Consider the following 19437-nt stretch of genomic DNA (forward strand, 5'->3'; position numbering starts at 1 on the left):
TCAATAAGTACTTCATAGCGCAGCGCTATAATGTGCATATTAATGTCAAAGCTCCACGTGTCAAAGAAATACACATTTTTGAAGTTTAAAGAGACTTTATCATATGTTACATGATGTCTGGTGCATAATTCACACAACAAACATTTCCTGCCCTTCTTTTAAAAAATGTACAAGGAAAAGAGATATGAAGCAGTCAGTTTCACGTGAGGCTTCTGGGTGTCATGGCAACATGTGGGAAGATTCTTTGGAATGTTGGTGTTTGAAGATTCTTTGAACTGTAGATGACAGTTGGGGGGGAGAGGGGGGGGGGGTCACTCTCACACCAGCCTCAGCTCCGCTCCACAGAGCCAGAAAAGCGGGAAGAGCCTCTGTGTGAAGGGGGCCTGCGGGAAGGAGTAGAGAAGCTCCATGGAGTCAGCATTGTACAGGGACAGCCGCCCCCCCTCGTAGTCCAGATACACCCCCAGCTTCAGGGGCTCCTCACGAGGGGACAGAGGGGTCTCTGGGGAGGTGAGAGCCTTGTAGTGACCCCCCCCACCCCGACACAGCCCAGACTCCCCCCTCAGGTGACCATGTGAACCCTCCCTTCCTGTCCACAGACTCTGCTGCGACCCCCACCTCCCACCCTCCCCCCTCCTGCAGCGGCTGCACCTCCCAGTAATGTCTGCCGGAGGTGAACCCCTCGCTCCCCAGCACACAGCACCAGGAGGTGAATCTCTTGGGGGTGTCTGGCAGGGACTGTGCTGTGTCCGTACGTCTCACTCGTCTCCCCCCCTCAGACAGGAGGAGCTCAGGATGAGCCGTGTCAGGATCCAGAGTCACCATCACTGCAGAGAAGAGATTCAGAATTAGAGATTTAATGACACAAAGAAAGGCTGTAATTACTGCTTCTGTTGTACATATGATTAATTTACACCACATCTGGAAGGAGCACGCGGCGCTAGAGAGCGCGGCACTAGACTGCTCACTACACTAAAGTGCGAGGTATGAGACTGCTCACTACACTAAAGCACGCAGAGCTAGACTGCTCACTACACTAAAGCATGCAGAGCTAAACTGATCACTACACTAAAGCGAGCGGCACTAGACCGCTGACTACACTAAAGTGTGCAGCACTAGACTGCTCACTACACTAAAGCACGTGGCACTAGACTGCTCACTACACTAAAGCGCGCAGCGCTAGACCGCTCACTACACTAAAGCACTCAGCGCTAGACCGCTCACTACACTAAAGCGATCAGCACTAGACTGCTCACTACAATAAAGCATGCAGCACTAGACTGCTCGGATGTATGACGTTAAAACGCGAACTTTTACAACGCATACCATTACAACGCGAATTTTACAACACAGGATCCTTTACAACGACTGCCTTTACAACGCATGTCATTACATCGCAGATGCTATTACAACGCATGCCATTACAACGTAAGTATAGGTAAGTATATCATTTTTTTAAAAATTGTAAGTAATATTAATTTAATTAATTTAATGTATTTATTTTATTAAATTTATTTAAGTAATTAATTAAAAGTAATATTAAAAAAAACGGAACCCTTAAAATACCCCTGTACCCCAAAACCCAAACCTAGCCCTGAAACCTAAAAATACCCCTGTACCCCAAAACCCAAACCTAGCCCTGAAACCTAAAAATACCCCTGTACCCCAAAACCCAAACCTATCTCTGAAACCTAAAAATACCCCTGTACCCCAAAACCCAAACATAGCCCTGAACCCTAAAAATACCCCTGTACCCCAAACCCAAACCTAGCCCTGAACCCTAAAAATACCCCTGTACCCCAAAACCCAAACCTAGCCCTGAAACCTAAAAATACCCCTGTACCCCAAAACCCAAACCTATCCCTGAAACCTAAAAATACCCCTGTACCCCAAAACCCAAACCTAGCCCTGAACCCTAAAAATACCCCTGTACCCCAAAACCCAAACCTATTCCTGAAACCTAAAAATACCCCTGTACCCCTAAACCCAAACCTAGCCCTGAACCCTAAAAATACCCCTGTACCCCAAAACCCAAACCTATCCCTGAAACCTAAAAATACCCATGTACCCCAAAACCCAAACCTAGCCCTGAAACCTAAAAATACCCCTGTACCCCAAAACCCAAACCTATCCCTGAACCCTAAAAATACCCCTGTACCCCAAAACCCAAACCTAGCCCTGAAACCTAAAAATACCCCTGTACCCCAAAACCCAAACCTATCCCTGAAACCTAAAAATACCCCGGTACCCCAAAACCCAAACCTAGCCCTGAACCCTAAAAATACCCCTGTACCCAAATTAAATTAAAGTTAAAAAAAAAGATAAACTAACCTATACTTACGTAGTAATGGCATGCGTTGTAATAGTATCTGCTATGTAATGTCATGCGTTGTAAAGGCAGTTGTTGTAAAGGATCCTGCGTTGTAATAGTTGCGTTGTAAAAGTAGTCCATGGTAACAGTTGCGTTGTAACTGTTGTTTACACTAAAGCGCGCAGCACTAGACCGCTCACTACACTAAAGCGCACATTCATCTAGAGCACACACTACACTGAACATCACACTGCACTACATAGACAAGGCATACTACTACACACCGCACCTCGCAGCACATACTACACCACACTACCACACAGTAACAGATACAAGAAGAGTACTGTACTAGTCAGTACTCTATATTACAAGGTATAGAGGAAGAGAGCTACTAGAAGGAATACAGTACTAGTCATAACCAATGTTCCCTCTAATTTTTTCCTCTGTGTGCGGTAGTGTAAGGTCTTTGTGCGCTGCAACTAAGGCAATGTGCGCCAGTAACCAGACCACGCGTGTGGGTATAGCGCCAAATATCACTCCAAACTTTTGCTTAAAAAAGCGAAAAGACGGTGCATTTCCTCCCATACAAATCCACGTGAACGGTGTTAAGGCCTGTTTGAAACAGTCCCACATAGCAATTTGAAAACTTGGCAGCTATGTTGCTGCATTTCTTTTCTTAATTGAGCTGGGCTGTGGGGTGATTGTGTGCATTTGTTCAAGTTTTCATGTTAATTTCAGTTAATGATGGGCGTTGCGATTAACATGAAAACTTTAACAAATGTACGATAAATACAATTATAATAAAGTTGTTCTTATAATTTTACTTTTCGCAGTTTCAGGGGTGGGTTAGGGTAGGGCCGCATCAAGCTTTCAACTAACGCATCACCAAATTAAAATGCATTAGTCACGTATTCCAGTGACCCCCCTGACAATACTGTAATTGAGGCATACTGCTAAGAAGGCAGAACCAGCACACTAAAATTGTCTAACATATATGAGCATGCAACTGCGCCTTCAAATTTGAAATTCTATGCGTCAGAGACAGAATATTCATGAATAGCACTGAGCAGGCAGGCCAGAAATTAACAGATCAATTAGCCGTGCCCCAATCAGCCTTCCTGCGAGTCTACTCTGGGGGTACCAGCAAACACGTGGGTGATCCATGGAGCGGGTCTTGCCTGCTGTTTTCCCACAATCACACTACCCTTTTGGTGACCAGAAGCACACACATGCTTCGAAGATTGGACACACCGGCAGGTGGCGGCTTGATTTTGCCTTCCTGCACTCTCCAACAGAGAAGTCACATTACCTGAACCTCTTGCGCAGGATGTTATAGTTTACAGCCTGCTGGACCCATTCCCTCCTAAGCCCCTGAATCTGCCTGGACAGAGATTGTTGACAAAACAGTCAACTTCTCAGCCCCTGACGTGCCCTTCGAACATGTGTACTTTCATGAACCGAAGGCACAGTATTGGTCTTGTCACTTGATCCCAAGACTTGATTGTCATCACAAGTGTTTAAGTGCGACCAGCAGAGGTAGGAGGCGTTTTTAAAAAACAGCTTATAAAACTTATTTTCAGACATTCTGTTTGTATGATCTGGGTTTAAAGCAATAGTCGCTTATATACTTCAAAACACTTTGCTTTGGAAATATTCTGCTTTGCCACACTTTTCCAATCATCGTTGTTTAACTAGACTCACCGTCAATAAACCTTGCTTTACCTCTAAAAAAACAAATGATTTTGGGAAAAAAAGTGGACTTTGGGAGATTCCGGTCATTACCCAACCCTTACCTCAGCTACCACCTTCTCCACAAGGATGGGCGCGCCGCAGTCTTACTGCTTTGTCACACGGTTGCTGCTGTTGAGAGCACATCAGTTCAGGGGTCAAGAAATAGGTTTCCAGGGAAAGGGAATGGGATTGGTAATTCTAAGTGTTCGTGATTCATGACCCCAAGAGTAAAAAGTAGAGCTTTCATTAGAATACTCTGCATGCTGCACAGAGAAGGGAATTAAACATCTTTCAGCAATAGAATGAACATGCAGCTCTGCTGGGGTTTTCTCCCCTTACTGGCAAACAAACTATGTTCATCCTATTCCTCTTCTTTTTTGTAGTGACTCTGTCCATTCATGTTGATTCACCTCATGAACTCTAGCTTAGCCATTCTAGTAGCAAGACGAGTATTAACCCTTAAAGTAGTCTACTTGCTGCCTATAAGCACCACACATGCAGTGGTCGAAGTGGGAGGGATTGGCAGGGCACGGCTGCCTCTACTTCTTTAATTTGAAAGGTTCCGTTCCCCGTTTTTTTATTTTAAACATGCGTCACAGGATGGCAGAAATAGCCAAGCACACAGATCCGGATCGGCATTCATGACAGTTCGGGGGGGGGGCGGGGCGGGGTGGGGCGGGTAGAGAAGGAAGAGGACTGTCTCTTCCTTGTTGCCCAGAGAAGACCAGGACAGTGTCCACTTCTGCTTTGCCACTGGGAAAAGCACTCACTGATTTCTGAATAAATTAATGTAAAAGTGTTAAGGTAACCATGTGATTCCTACTTACATTTCACATGCTTTACTTAAACTTGCATTACCTATGAGTCTTTGCTTTGTCCATGATTTTGTTATTTTTTTTCTTAGGCAGCACATTACTCTTGTCTAATGCGTAATTTATTTGTCTCACATGCAGAAGTTTATAGCGGGGCACAATTGGGTTGTAGCTGAAGGCAGCGCACATTTCTCTCAATGGGGCAGTATGGTGTTCAGTGGAGGAGATGATGTGGCACTATGGTCAGAGCTGGCGAATTTGGAACTGGGGAACCAGGTTCAGCCTTCATGACCAGTCCACTAGACCACTCTCCTGAGGAAGCACATTGCCTTGCTAGAACTTAGAAGCCCTGGTGTCTTAGCACCAGCATGTGGACCCTAACAGTGGCAAATGTGGGTTAACCTTAAAGGCCTGTCATCCACAATCCATACTGAAGTTCACCGCCAGTCTTGCAGGCATGCCTATGGAGCAGCACACACTAGCGCGACAGTCACCGAGGTCACAGGACCCTTGAGCAAGGTGGCTCTTGGGCTGTGTGTTCGCACCGGGAGCTGACTTCGGGTGGGGTGACATGCTTGCAAATATATTGTTTCTAAAAGCACTTGCTTCCTCCTTCCTGGCCTCCAGCAATTTTAGGCAACAATAAAAATGACATGATAACTCCGGTGATTAATGTACTAGAGAGAGATGGAGTTTTGTCAAGTGGAAGTTTTGACTCATTGAAAGGTAGCGCAGAGGGCTAATTTGCCTACTGCACAGAACATGTACCAACCAGATCACAAAGAGCACATAATGTAAATTAAAAAAACACAAGTGGTTTCAGCTGAAGCAGCGCATTTCCAGCCTGCAGTAAGAGAAACTCAATTAAGTATATAGTGCTTACAGACAAAATAACAGGTTCCATGTAACAACCAAAGTAAATGGGCCAGTATCCATGAAGGTTACAAATGAAGACAAAGCTGTACTAAGGAGGGACAAACAAGCCTATTAATGAATCTGAAGGCAGCATTTAGGAAAGACAATGACACAAGCCAATGAAAAATATGGGCGGAGAGTGGGACGCTGCTTCTCTGTCATACTCTACTACAGTAGTCTTGCATGCGCGCTGCCTCTAGGCTCGACCTAAGAAGGTATAATAGGCCTTAAAGTGCGCATTAAGGGCTAATGGTCATATAACAGAATGTAATGCACTCTATGGGTTGTTTTTATGATTGTACTTGACTGGTTTAAAAGTCAATAACAAGCATTGGACATGCAACCGGTCTCGCAATTGGCTGAGTTAAAGTTATTGGCGCTGTAAATGACAATGTGTTTTACCCATGTGTTATGGAGTGTATGTATGTATGTAGTGTGTAGTAGGATTATGTGGGTTGGATTGGAATTGATAGTTGTGAAATTGTGTGGCGTGCAATATTGGGGTGTAGAGTGGGCTTGTGTACTGGAATTATGTGGCTATTCATTGTGGGGTATTCAGTGTACTGAAATAATGTGGAGAGGGACTGTGTGTTACGGAGTGTATATATATATATATATATATATATGTATATATATATATATGGATTTTTTTTGTGTTGTGGAGTGGCATGTAGTGGAGTTTAATTATGTGGTGTGCTGCGGAATTTTGTGGCACGATGTGGAATTTTGTGGTGGGGATTTGATGTATGTGCTGTGTTGTGTGTTGTGTTGTTGAGTTAAATTATGTGATTTGGTGTTTTTGTCCAAGGGTAAATATATTGTTTTGCCAGTGATTAATACTTTTTTTTGGTTGTAAATTGTAGTTTGGTGAGCAGTCGTTCCATATAAGTTACTGACACTTTGTGCCAATAACCAAAGTAAATGAACATAAAATGCAGGATAGAGTTGGCGCAGGGAGATCTATAGTTTTGTCTTCAATCAAATGCTCTCTACCTCTTAGTATGTTGCCCACACAGGAGGCAATCAGAATACGTCCATCAGTCATTTCATTCCTATAGCTCATTTGCTGTGTCACCGGATACCAACAGCATCCATTGATGTGTGACAAGGCCCTTCTTATAGTCAGTGCCTTCCCACATACTAGTAGTAACTAAATAAATAGCTTTAGGTACAAAGTCCCGAATATACAAAGGCATGTAGATTTTAATGCCATAACCATTAAAATCTCAAGTTTATCTCTACTACAGCGGGCAAAAATGTCATTGGCGCTTTCACAGGGTATCATTAATAATCACTTGAAATAACTAGGGCCCCAGTACTGAGACACGTGAAATTGAGGCCTCTGTGGATGCTGGAGTTCACTTTAAAATTTCTGCATATACTTCTTGGGGAAAATGTGTCGCTATATAACAATTGATCATGTTAGAGTTACAGTACAGATGCAGAACAGCTGCTTGAAGATGTAGAGTGCGCTACCTTGGCAGCATTTTTTAATTTTTGAGAAATTAAATTACTGCTCCCGGGCTGCTAAATATATACCACTTTGCACTGACAGAGCTAACTCTGTCTGAACAGGACAGCACAAAAACACAGGAATAAATCTGTGCAAACAGCTTACAGGCACCTACAAATGCCGCGTTAGTAGGCTTGCTTCATTTCTTCTCTTATTAGAGCGCAGCTGCGGCCTTTCTTAACATTTTCATGTTAATGGCAGCGCCCTTCATGAGCTGCAATTAACATGAACACTTTAAAAAAGGCACACAATCACCCGGCAACTCAGCTCTGTTAAGAGAAGAAATGCAGCAAGTCTAGAAACACAGCTACAAGATCGTCCGGAGGGACCGCAACGCCAACCAGATGGGAGGAGGCATCGCCATCATCCACAGGAACACCATCCGTCTCACGACCAGCACCGACAACACCCTGACCAGCGCCGAACACCTGCATTTCCAGATCCACACCAACCCGAACACCACCCTCAGAGGCACCCTGATCTACCGACCACCTGGACCACGCACACAATTCAGCGAGGACATCGCCGACTTCATCAGCCCGCATGCCCTCCCCTCCGCTGACTACATCCTCCTGGGAGACCTCAACTTCCATCTGGAGAACAACAACGACCACAGCACCAGCACCCTGCTCGACAACCTCGCCAACCTGGGACTCAAGCAACTAGTGTCCACCCCCACCCACCTCGCCGGACACACACTCGACGCCGTCTTCTCATCCAGCACAGACATCGACTTCAGCCACGCCACAGAGCTTCAATGGACGGACCACAGCTGCGTCCACTTCACCTTCAAGAGAACGACGACCCACCAACACCAGCAACACACCGCCCGCAGAAGCTGGAACAAGATCACAGCAGACCAGCTCGCCACCTCCCTGAGCCAACACCCTCCTGCCAGCTCAGCGAACCCCAGCCAGGCCGCCGAGAACATCACGAAGTGGATCAGCGACTGCGCGGACGAACTCGCCCCGCTGAGGACCCCGCCTAGCAGACCCGGCAGCAAGAAGGCCCCATGGTTCACCGACGAACTCAAGAGCTCCAAGAAGAACTGCCGAGCCCTCGAGAAAGTCTGGAAAAGGGAACCGACACCAGACAACAGGACCTCCTACAAACTTGCCACCCGGAAACACCACCAGCTGATCCGCGCCGCCAAGAGAACAGCATACAAGGACCGGTTGGACAACAACGCACACAACAGCAAGGAACTCTTCAACATCGTGAAAGAGCTCTCCAACCCCAGCGCAGGAAACAACGACATCACCCCATCGCAAGACCTCTGCAACTCCCTCGCCTCATACTTCCACAACAAGATCACGGACATACACAGCAGTTTCAACAACCAACCAACGCACACCACGACCGACCAGCCACCCCCCCCCCACCACCACCCTCCACGCCTGGACCCCGATCAGCACCGAAGACACCATCCGCACGATGAACTCCATCCACTCCGGATCACCGACCGACCCCTGCCCTCACCACGTCTTCAACAAGGCCGACACTGTCATCGCACCCCACCTGCGAGAAATCATCAACACATCCTTCGACACCGCCATCTTCCCCGAAAGCTGGAAACACGCCGAACTCAGCGCTCTACTCAAGAAACCACCAGCGGACCCCACCGACCTCAAGAATTACCGCCCCATCTCGCTTCTCCCGTTTCCAGCCAAAGTCATCGAGAAGACCGTCAACAAGCAGATGGCCGCCTTCCTCGAGACGAACGGATCCCTCGACCCCTCACAGTCCGGCTTCCGAGCCAAACACAGCACCGAGACCGCCCTCATCGCCGGCACCGATGACATCCGAGCCCTGATGGACAAGGGAGAAACAGCGGCCCTCATCCTCCTAGACCTCTCCGCGGCATTCGACACGGTCTGCCACCGCACCCTAATACAGCGCCTCAGCAACATCGGAATCCAGGACAAGGCGCTGGAATGGATCATCTCCTTCCTCGACGGAAGAACACAGCGAGTCCGCCTACCACCGTACAAGTCAGAGGCCTCCGAAGTCATCTGCGGCGTCCCCCAAGGATCATCCCTGAGCCCAACCCTCTTCAACGTCTACATGAGCCCCCTCGCGGCCATCGTACGCAAACACCACCTCAGCATCATCTCCTACGCCGACGACACCCAGCTGATCCTCTCCCTGACCAACGACCCCGCCGCCGCCAGAGCCAACCTGCACGAAGGGATGAGAGAGGTAGCCGAGTGGATGACGACCAGCCGCCTGAAACTGAACTCGGACAAGACGGAGGTCCTCATCCTGGGCTCCTCACCCTCCGCCTGGGACGACTCCTGGTGGCCTCCCGCCCTGGGCACCGCACCCAAACCGACAGACCATGCACGAAACCTGGGCTTCATCCTGGACTCCTCCCTCTCCATGACCAGGCAAGTCAACAGCGTCTCCTCGGCGTGCTTCAACATCCTACGCATGCTACGAAAGATCTTCTGGTGGATCCCCACAGAGACCAGGAAGACCGTCACCCAGGCCCTCGTCACCAGCCGACTGGACTACGGCAACGCCCTCTACGCCGGGACCACCGCCAAGCTCCAGAAGAGACTCCAGCGGATCCAAAACGCCTCAGCCAGACTCATCCTCGACATCCCACGATCCAGCCACATCTCCGGACATCTGAGAGACCTTCACTGGCTCCCTATCAACAAGAGAATCACCTTCCGCCTCCTCACCCACGCACACAAAGCCCTACACGACCAAGGCCCGAGCTACCTCAACAGCCGAGTCAACTTCTACGCTCCCAAACGCCACCTCCGATCAGCCAACCACGCCCTCGCCGCCGTCCCCCGCATCCGAAGAGCGACTACAGGAGGAAGGTCCTTCTCCTACCTGGCCGCCAAGACCTGGAACTCCCTCCCGTCCGACCTGCGCCTGACCCAAGACCACCTCTCCTTCAGGAAGAAGCTGAAGACCTGGCTGTTCGAGCAGTAGCGGCACCCCCCCCCCCCCCCCAAGCGCCTTGAGACCCTACGGGTATGTAGCGCGCTTTACAAGTGTCACTGATTGATTGATTGATTGATTGAGCGTGTGCTTTTAGGTGATTCTAAAGCACACGCTGTGTTTGGTGTTGCATTTCTTTTGTTTTCTAGAGTGCGACTGTGGGGCTCATTGTTTGCTTTTTTTTAAAGCCTTCATGTTAATCGCAGCTCCCGATGGGCTCTGCCATTAACACGAATACTTAAACAAAAGAAAACAATGAGCCCCACAGTCGCACTCTAGTAAACAAAAAAATTTAGCAAGTGCTCCCTCCTTGGAAGGGAGCACTTGCTAAATTCCTCTTCCTCTGAAAAGTTTGAAATGCCCGTTTTTTGCACTGCAGTGACATCGCCAATGCTCTCGGGATGTGTGTGCGTGCCACTCATACAGCACTGCGCGCTCGGGGGCATTGATGTGCGCGTGCGCTCAGGCGCGCACGTTCGTGGGAACACTGTTCAGGACACTGTATTAGATGGTGCCGAGTGAGAGAGCCACTAGGAGGTATAGAGTACTAGTCAGTACACTGCATTAGATCGCACTTAGTAACAGTGGTACTAAAAGTGTACTGCACAAGGCAGTACACTGCACTTGATGGTACAGTGTGGCAAAGCTACTCCAAGGCATACAGTACTAGTCAGTACACTGCGTTCCCTGGCACAGAGTAACAGAGCTACTCCAGGATACCCAGTACTAATCAGTAAACTGCACTGGATGGTACTGAGTGATAGAGCTATTGGAAGGTACACTGTACTAGTCAGTACACTGCATTAGATGGCCAAGAAGGAAATACACACTCCAAGGTCTACAGTACTACCCATTACACTGCCTTCGATGGTAGTATATAATATATGGTACAGAGTGGGAGAGCTACTAGAAGGTATACAGTACTAGTCAGTACAGTACATTTGAGGGTAAAGAGTGTCAGATCTACTCGAAGGTGTACTGTACTAGTCAGTACACTGCATTAGATGGTATAGAGTGACAGAGCTACTGTAAGGTAAACTGTACTAGCCAGTACACCAGATTAGTTGGTACAGAGCAACAGAGCTACTCCAAGGTAGACAGTACTAGTTAGCACACTGCATTAGTTGTGACAGAGCTATTCCAAAACGTACTGTACTAGTCAGTAATATATAATATATGGTACAGAGCAACAGAGTAAACGGTACTAGTCAGTACACTGCATCGTATGATAGAGTAAGAGAGCTACTAGAAGGTGTACGGTGTTAGTCCATACACTGCATAAAAAGGTTAGAGTGACAGAGCGATTAGAAGGTAAACTGTTGTAGTCAGTACATTAAATTAGATGGCACAGAGTGACAGACCTACTCCATGGTGTACTGTACTAGTCAGTGCTATATAATATATGGTACAGAGTAGGAGAGCTACTAGAAGGTATACAGTACTAGTCAGTACAGTGCATTAGATGGCAAAGAGTCAGAGAGCTACTCCAAAGGTATGGTGCAGAGTAGTAGAGCTACTAGAAGGTATACAATACTAGTCAGTGCACTGTATTAGACGGTAATGAGTGACACGAGTGATACGAGGACGCACCGCAATCCCAGGAGCGGATCGGAGAGGCTCAGCTCCTTTGAGCCTTCGGCCGTTACTCCGGTCTGGGTGCATTGCTGGAGCTCAGAGCTTGTACCATCGTGCACTGGCACCCCCACGGCTCCGCTCCGAAGAGGAAGTTGCCTGTGTGGACCCAGCGGTCCCTTGGCAGAGAGGTCTCAGCAGAAGGGCTCCAGCAGCAAGACACTGGCGTGGGCGGCAGTGGCGGTAGTGTGGCCCTGCGTGGGACATTTACCACGCTCAGGCTCGCTCCGCTCAGCATCAGCCCCTTTGCAGCTGGGATATTCAGGATAATTCAAGAAGTGTGGCTGGTGAACCGGCGAGGACATGGGGGCAACAAGAAGTGAGTGACACTGGAAGCAACTAGAGCTGGGGATTATACTTAAGAACCCAGGAGGCAGGTGGTTGCAGGCAGTGGCATAACAAAGGGCCTACGCAGCCCCTGTGGTGCAAGGGGAACCTGGGCTGCAGGGGGTCCCTCAGCACAGTACTCAGGCCTGAGAGCTCCGGATTAAATGCGGAATGTGTCCCCTCCATGTAACTTTCAGGGCGGCACCCTCAACTTTCGTTACGCCACTGGTTGCCGGTAAGGCCAGTGCTGCAGTAATCTCCGAGAGGTGCGGGAACGGCTGGCACAAGACCGGTGCGGGTTGCTCCTTCGGATGTCCGCACCTGTAGGTGACCATCTAACATGCCAGTGCCACAGTGAAAAAAAAACCTCCTACTAGTAGCCTTGCTGGGGCAAAGACTTGTGTCTTACTTTGCGTGTTGAAGTAACCATCTTGTGGTTATGTAGGATGAGCAGTGTAATCTTTAAACCCCTGACAGCGCATAAAGAGGAAAACCCATGAAGGTACTCACCACATGACGGCTATTATATTTACTGCGTCAATTTAGATACTCAGTATAGCGTGGTTGATAGGCCCACTATGAGCTCAGGAAGAACAGGAGGGGCGCCAATAACTACTCGGCGTAGACAAAAGTGTTCCAATTGGTTGATATAAAAAAAAATGAAACTCACGCAAGCATAGGCTACAGCAAAACAAGAAGGGGGTGCCTTTTATGGTTTACTTTTGTGAAACCGAATAAAGTTTATTTGATTGATTGATTGATTGAACAAGCAGGGGATTTCCTTAAATTATAGCAGAGGTTCCACTACCAGCCAAATAATACAGGGGAAATGCAGACGAAATTTGTTTTTTTTAAAGAATCCAGTAACTGCTTTACTTACATATCACAACGAGGCAAGTGGATTACAAGCCTGCTACGTGCATTTTAACCTGGTTTTTCCGAAATAGCACCCAAAACTCTGAAGATATCTTTAAAATCTGTTACCTCCGCAGAAATTAAAACTAAAAAATCTGCCTTCTAGTGGGAGGACTGGGCAAAAAGGAGCTTCCGAGCCATGGAGAGAAGCCAAACTCAGGTGTTCAGCTCATTGAAGTCAGAATGACTTAGAGATTTTGCAGTCTGAGCTGGATAAAGTTCCTGAGGGACTGGTTCTTAATTCCAATGGGCCACTGGCGGCTAAATGTATAACAGAGCCAAACACTGTCCAGACAAAGAGCAACGTTAGGCAAGTGATCGTTGAGGTGCACCAACCATTTAATTCCAACGGGAACAGTTTTAAGCCTCAACTTTCAGGCTTGGATGGTAAGGATCCTGTCCAGGGAACAAAACAGTAAATTACCAATGGGAAGAAGACTCGATTGGATGAGACCTTTTACACCCCCACCCGCCAACTTCAATCATCCAATCAAGCCCTCGCCGCAATTCCACGCATCCAAAGATCCACCATGGGAGGAAGATCCTTCTCCTACTTAGCGGCCAAGATCTGGAATTCTCTGCCCACCCACCTCCGCCTTACACAGAACCACCTCTCCTTCACAAAACAACTAAAAACTTGGATATTTGATAAATAAAGCTCCCCCCCCTCCCTCAAGCGCCTTGAGACCCTCTGGGTGAGTAGTGCGCTATACAAATTTATACTTGACTTGACTTGACTCACAGGTGGAGCCACAGGCAAAGCCTGTGTTGATACAGGGAGAAGGAATACCTCTGGCTGCCCCCCCTTATCACTGTCTCCAGACATCTCCCTACAGGCTGAAGTACTGGACCGCCACTTCCCTTGTTGGGGAGGAAACGACAACAATACATGGGATATTTTGCTTAGTTCATTTCAAACTGTCATCGAAGCCTTACCGTACCAGTCTAGTAAGTCAGACATCTAGGTGGACTTATTCAATACAAAAGCTCTCTATATTCCAGAGGGCACAAGTTGACACACAATATGTTCCTGCTTGTGTCTGCAGTCCAGTTTTAGATAAACTGGCATCGCTCCCAAGATTTGTAGACTCTGTTTTGGACGACATTAAGCTGCAGTTAAAGACCACTCCAAGAACAGTGGACATTACCACAACAACCAATTCTGACAATTGTGCTTCAAAAAAGAAAGTTATTTGCCAAAAAAACAACACAATTAGGAAAGGTTACAGTGGAGCAGAGTGAAGTAATTTCGGAACAGCGGCGTCGTGGAGCCCAAAGGTCGTTAACTAGCAGGTGCCACAGGAGAACTGAAAGCAGTGGTTTCACTCTGCTTTGTCCACCTCACAAAACTAGTATAGATCTGGGAGAACCCGTAACCCATATTACCCATACTTTATTAAGGTGCGACCCACTTGAAGACCTCACACAACCGACTAAAAGACAGCGTCAGAGGCTTAGGAAAGCACATAGCAAAAAGTCACATTTTGGGAAAGAGTGGATCGCATGCTAGTCAGTCTGGTCAAGTCTACCCAATTTTAAAAAGAAGCATTGGAATAGCCAATAGGTCTCGCCTTTGGGACCTTATAAGTGTTTAGCGAGCGCTATTGCCATTTCTGTTAGCTTATATATAATTAGGATTATATTATGTATAATTGAACACCTGTATTAAAAAAGAAATGACAAAAAATGTTGCAACTCATGTCTACTATGAAGACGAACCTTGTGGGATGTTTCCGGGTTATGTGCACTTTTGTCAGTGCTGGGGCACCTTGAAATCAATCAGAGTACTTGTAGAGCGCGCTACTTACCCGTGAGGGTCTCAAGACGCTGAGGGGGAGGGGGGGCTCCTCCTGCTCGAAGAGCCAGGTCTTGAGGAGTCTTCTGAAGGCGAGTAGGTCTTGGGTCTGCCGTATGTGGGTAGGGAGGGTGTTCCAGGTCTTGGTGGCGAGGTAGGAGAAGAATCTGCCGCCGGAGGTCATTCGTTGGATGCGGGGGATAGCGGCGAGGGCGAGGCTGGCGGAACTGAGCTGGCGGGTGGGGGTGTAGAAGCTGAGTCTGCTGTTAAGGTAGGCTGGTCCGGCGTTGTGGAGTGCTTTGTGTGCGTGAAAGCAAATGGCAGTGATGATATACTCAAGCTTTAAGTCCCTTACATGTGAATAACAAAGAAGCTCCCATTAGGAGAATATACCATGCGCTATCGAGAAACAGAAAAGGGCCTTGTGTGACATCGTGTCACTGCCGTTATATTATTTATATGAAATACTGATAGAGATATCAAAATAAAAAAGATTGTTGTTTGGGCCTTTAAATTCACGATGGGTAAACCCGCATTACAAGCCGTGCTGTCACTGAATTAGTAAATGTCTTTAGGGATCCATCCCAAACTGAATTTGTTTTTGCATCGACCACAAAGGGGTTCATTTTTGCACAAATATTATGAGCAGTAACGATCGAATAAAAACAAAGCTGCTCTTGTTATGTAGCTGTATATTCATTCATTCATCTTACAGGGAAAATCCAATACAAGCATTGGAAATGCAATAGGTCTCGCGTTTGTTTGGGTTAGAGCTAGTGGCATTGTAAATGTGGGTTGGATTGTAATTTTTAGTTGCAGAATTATGTCGAGTGGATTAGTGTAGTGGAATAATGTGGGTTGGATTGTAATTTTTAGTTGCGGAATTGTATCGAGTGGATTTGTGTAGTGGAATTATGTGGCATGGTGTGCAGTGGAATTATGCAGATAGTAATTATGTGGTATTGCGTGTACTGGAACTATGTGGAGTGAGATTGTGTGTTATGAGTGTAATTATGTGGAATGGTATTTTGTGTTGAATGATGGGATATTTACTTTTATTTTAATATCTTTTCTTTCAAACACAAATACAGTGATGAACAGTAAAAACTGTACCTCAACAGAAAATGTTCCCTTCAGTGTTGTTAAACATGGGGCAGTAGTGTGAAAACACGATCAGTAGCAAGTCTTAGGCTGACTAGAAAATGCCCTGTTTATTCCCTTATTCAAGATCAGTGTTTAAGGCAGCTTGGAAAACAATCAAAACATTGTATTGCTGCAGTGAACGATAAAGCCTGAGCAAAAAAGCCTGTTTTGTACTCGTCAATTAAAGTCACTCATAACCAATATCCTGACTGATTAAAGATAATGCTTGATGTCTTTGAAACTCCACCAATACACATAATCAGACATTAAAATGGGCGAGAAGGTTGAACTACCAAAACATGTAGATGTCCCTGCAATGGTCACTCAATTAAACAGCAATATTCCCACTGTCAGCAAACATGATTTTAGTGAAATCATCAAAAATGTTGATAGTGATGTAATATCACCATTAAGATCATCTGTGACCATGCGCGAGGCCTTGAGCAGGGCTCTCTGGGCCCAGGGTCACCGCTCAGTAGATCTCTCTTCCAAGTGACCGACTCCAGGCGTTTCTTGTGCAAGAGATCCGGGTAACAAGTCTCCTGATGGGTGCTGTACATGATTCGGAAGGTTGCTCACTGATGTGTGGTAGGGATACACTCAAAACGACGAGCAGCCCCATGAATCGGCCAAGACAACGACTAGTAGCAGCCGATCAAACCACGCAGAGAACGATTACCAGCTTTTCCTGTGTAAATCTATGTCGTTTACATGGCTAGCCTAACTAGTACCACATGTATGTGTGAGTAGATCTTAATTAAATGATGGGAGTAGCACACCACCGTTGGGAAGAGTCCTGTATTTATTTAGACCCTACAGTTATCAGCAGGGTTTACTAGTCGTCAGAACTGATATCCGTCCTTTTCCTACCTGTTTCCTCTACTGCTCTCCTATCTCTCATTCTCCCTCCCTCCAGAAACCAATGGAACGCCAAGTGTTTGCATCTTGAGTGAAATCACCTATCCTTCCATGGAGCAGGAAGGCTGGAGTACACCTTCGTTTGACTAAGACACTTCCTGAAGAATGAAGAATTGTGGACATTGGCATGATCAGAGTTGCACACCCACACAAAGAGATGGGTTTGCAAGTCAATTTCCTGCATTATGTACTGCATGAACAAAGGAACCAAGTTCCTTGAAAGAGTACTCTGTGTTTTTTTGTCCTTTCACCATTTTCATGTTCTCAATTATCACAGCTGGAGACTGCCACATCACTGTTTCCCTGGACATGATGCTGAATTAGCATGGAGGACCATGAGCCGTGCCACTATTCAAAATGCCTTGGAGTCAGTAGTAGTCATAGGCGTCCCCTAATGTGATGTCATTAAGGTCAAAGGATGTGTGATGTCACTTCCGGTACACCTGCCATTTTGGTGTATTGATGTCAAGATTCTGCCCATAGCCGAATCTGTGAACAGCAACAGGTCAGTGTGAGCTTGCATAACTTGCAAAAGGTGCCAATGCCTGGTAGTCAAATCATTGCAATCAAACCTATTGATCAACAGAATGGACTGCCGGGATTCGAACCTGTATCCCTTCTGAACAAGTCTTTCATTATGATCCCTAAACCAACATTCGCAGGCACTCAGGGGTCACTTGTGTGTGGTAAAATGAATCAGTCTATCTTGGCAACTAATAAAGCTGTGGAAATTGCTGCAAAGTGACTTCCGCACTTAAGGGAGTACCACGTCATCTGTCCATTCAGAACAACCTTCCTGTCAAGAAGCTCCCGACTTTGATGCTAAAGTGTCCCAGAAACTGAGACAATAAACAAGCAGCTGTGCATCACCTAGAGTGACTCTTTGTCTTGAACTCGGTCTAGTACATGAACGTAATAACTGTTTAATACCTTGCGCCGTGACACAAGCAAATAGAAAGTCACATATATAAATATTGCCTGATGTCCACAGAACTACCGCTGCATATGCCAATCAGTCACAATTAGAGAATCCTAATCAAGTTAATGGACATCTCGTATTTTGGTTGGTGCGTCTGCGGGGTATGAGGAACGTGTATATTGTATTCAACTTGAAAATGCCTCCCTGACCAAGCCTGTTTGGCAGATCCGCTACGGCCACAGGAAAGGGGAAGGTACGCTAATGGCAGAAGGGATGAACAACATAAGAGGAGAAAAAAGCGGGGGGTGGTAATTAGACGAAGGGACACGTAGCACAAGAGGAGGGAGGAAAGATGCAGAGCGGCATGCACAAAAAGTGGGCGGGCGCACAGTAGTGGTTGTGAAAAGTGACTTTACAATAAACAGTTGCGCTTGTGAAAGGCGCTCATAAATAAATTCCAAATAGTCCCAAACTCTGCCAAAGTAGTACAACGCCATTGTATACTTGGTCAAGATGCTGTGGGACAGCACCGCTACTCTTCGGATGCTCACACACAACACAAGCAAGGGTGCAAATGTTTCACCTGGGAGTGCAGGCGGTGTATTCGGTTGCCCAGCAACCCGCCGTCAGAGGCTGGAGGTGATTGAGTATGCCGCCTCATGTTTCCAAGCCGCTCTCCGCTTGCTCACGCTGCCTGGTGGTAAATCTATACACACACTTTTCTCTGCTTATAGCGAAAGCAACTAGCAGAACAAGCCCGGGAGTTGTGCGTGTGTGCGCGCGCATTCTTCACTTTTCAAGCACTGCACTTTTGCTTGTGGCACGTCGCTGCTCGATCCCGCAAGGTCGATGCCACCACAAGCACGAGTGCAGCGCTTGAAAAGTGAAGACCGATGGTTAAAGGCCCTCCTAGGACAGCGCATGCGAGCTGCCGAGGCGAGACCTAAAAAATAGCCGCTAACAGGAACAGAATCAGTTAACACGTTGGGAGAAGAGCTGGACCGAATTCAGGCGGCAGATACTCACAGTGATCAAAAAGGACACCAGTCGAATAAATAGTGACATGATAAGCAAACCATAATTACAATTAGATCCAACCTTACTACTGGAAGTTTCCCCACTACTGGAAAATAAGAGTCAAAGCAGCAAAGTTAGAGCAGAAGCAAGAAGTAGGAGGAAAGAAAAGGCTCACAAGTGGTGAAGCTGCTTCTCAAAAATAAATCAGGCTTTGACAGCTGTCCTTCAGGTAGAAAAGGATGAGAAATCTTGGGGCAAATGTTCTGCAGCTGGGGTGCATCTCAGAGGTGCTAGAAAGTGATCTGTACTAGTCAGTACACTCTATTAGAAGTCACAGCCCTCATCCTCCTGGACCTCTCCGCGGCGTTCAACAAGGTCTGCCACCGCACCCTAGTGCAGCGCCTCAACAACATTGGCATCCAGGAGAAGGCACTGGAGTGGATCATCTCCTTCCTCGCCGGAAGAATACAGAGAGTCCGCCTCCCCCCGTTCAGATCCGAGGATACCGAAGTCATCTGCGGCGTACCACAAGGA

The 19437-nt window shown here is 47.0% G+C and overlaps 1 pseudogene across 1 annotated transcript in view; it reads right to left on the bottom strand.

The window, feature by feature from the left end:
- Positions 1-317: 317 nt before the first annotated feature.
- The window catches only part of LOC147710160 (E3 ubiquitin-protein ligase TRIM39-like), a 141073-nt pseudogene continuing 121953 nt past the window's right edge, over positions 318-19437 (bottom strand). Inside the window, exon 6 of the transcript XR_015295851.1 lies at positions 318-827. The product of XR_015295851.1 is annotated as an E3 ubiquitin-protein ligase TRIM39-like (transcript). The remainder of the gene's footprint in view (positions 828-19437) is intronic.

The sequence above is a fragment of the Lissotriton vulgaris genome, chromosome 5 (assembly GCF_964263255.1).
Source record: "Lissotriton vulgaris chromosome 5, aLisVul1.2, whole genome shotgun sequence".
Taxonomy (NCBI): domain Eukaryota; kingdom Metazoa; phylum Chordata; class Amphibia; order Caudata; family Salamandridae; genus Lissotriton; species Lissotriton vulgaris.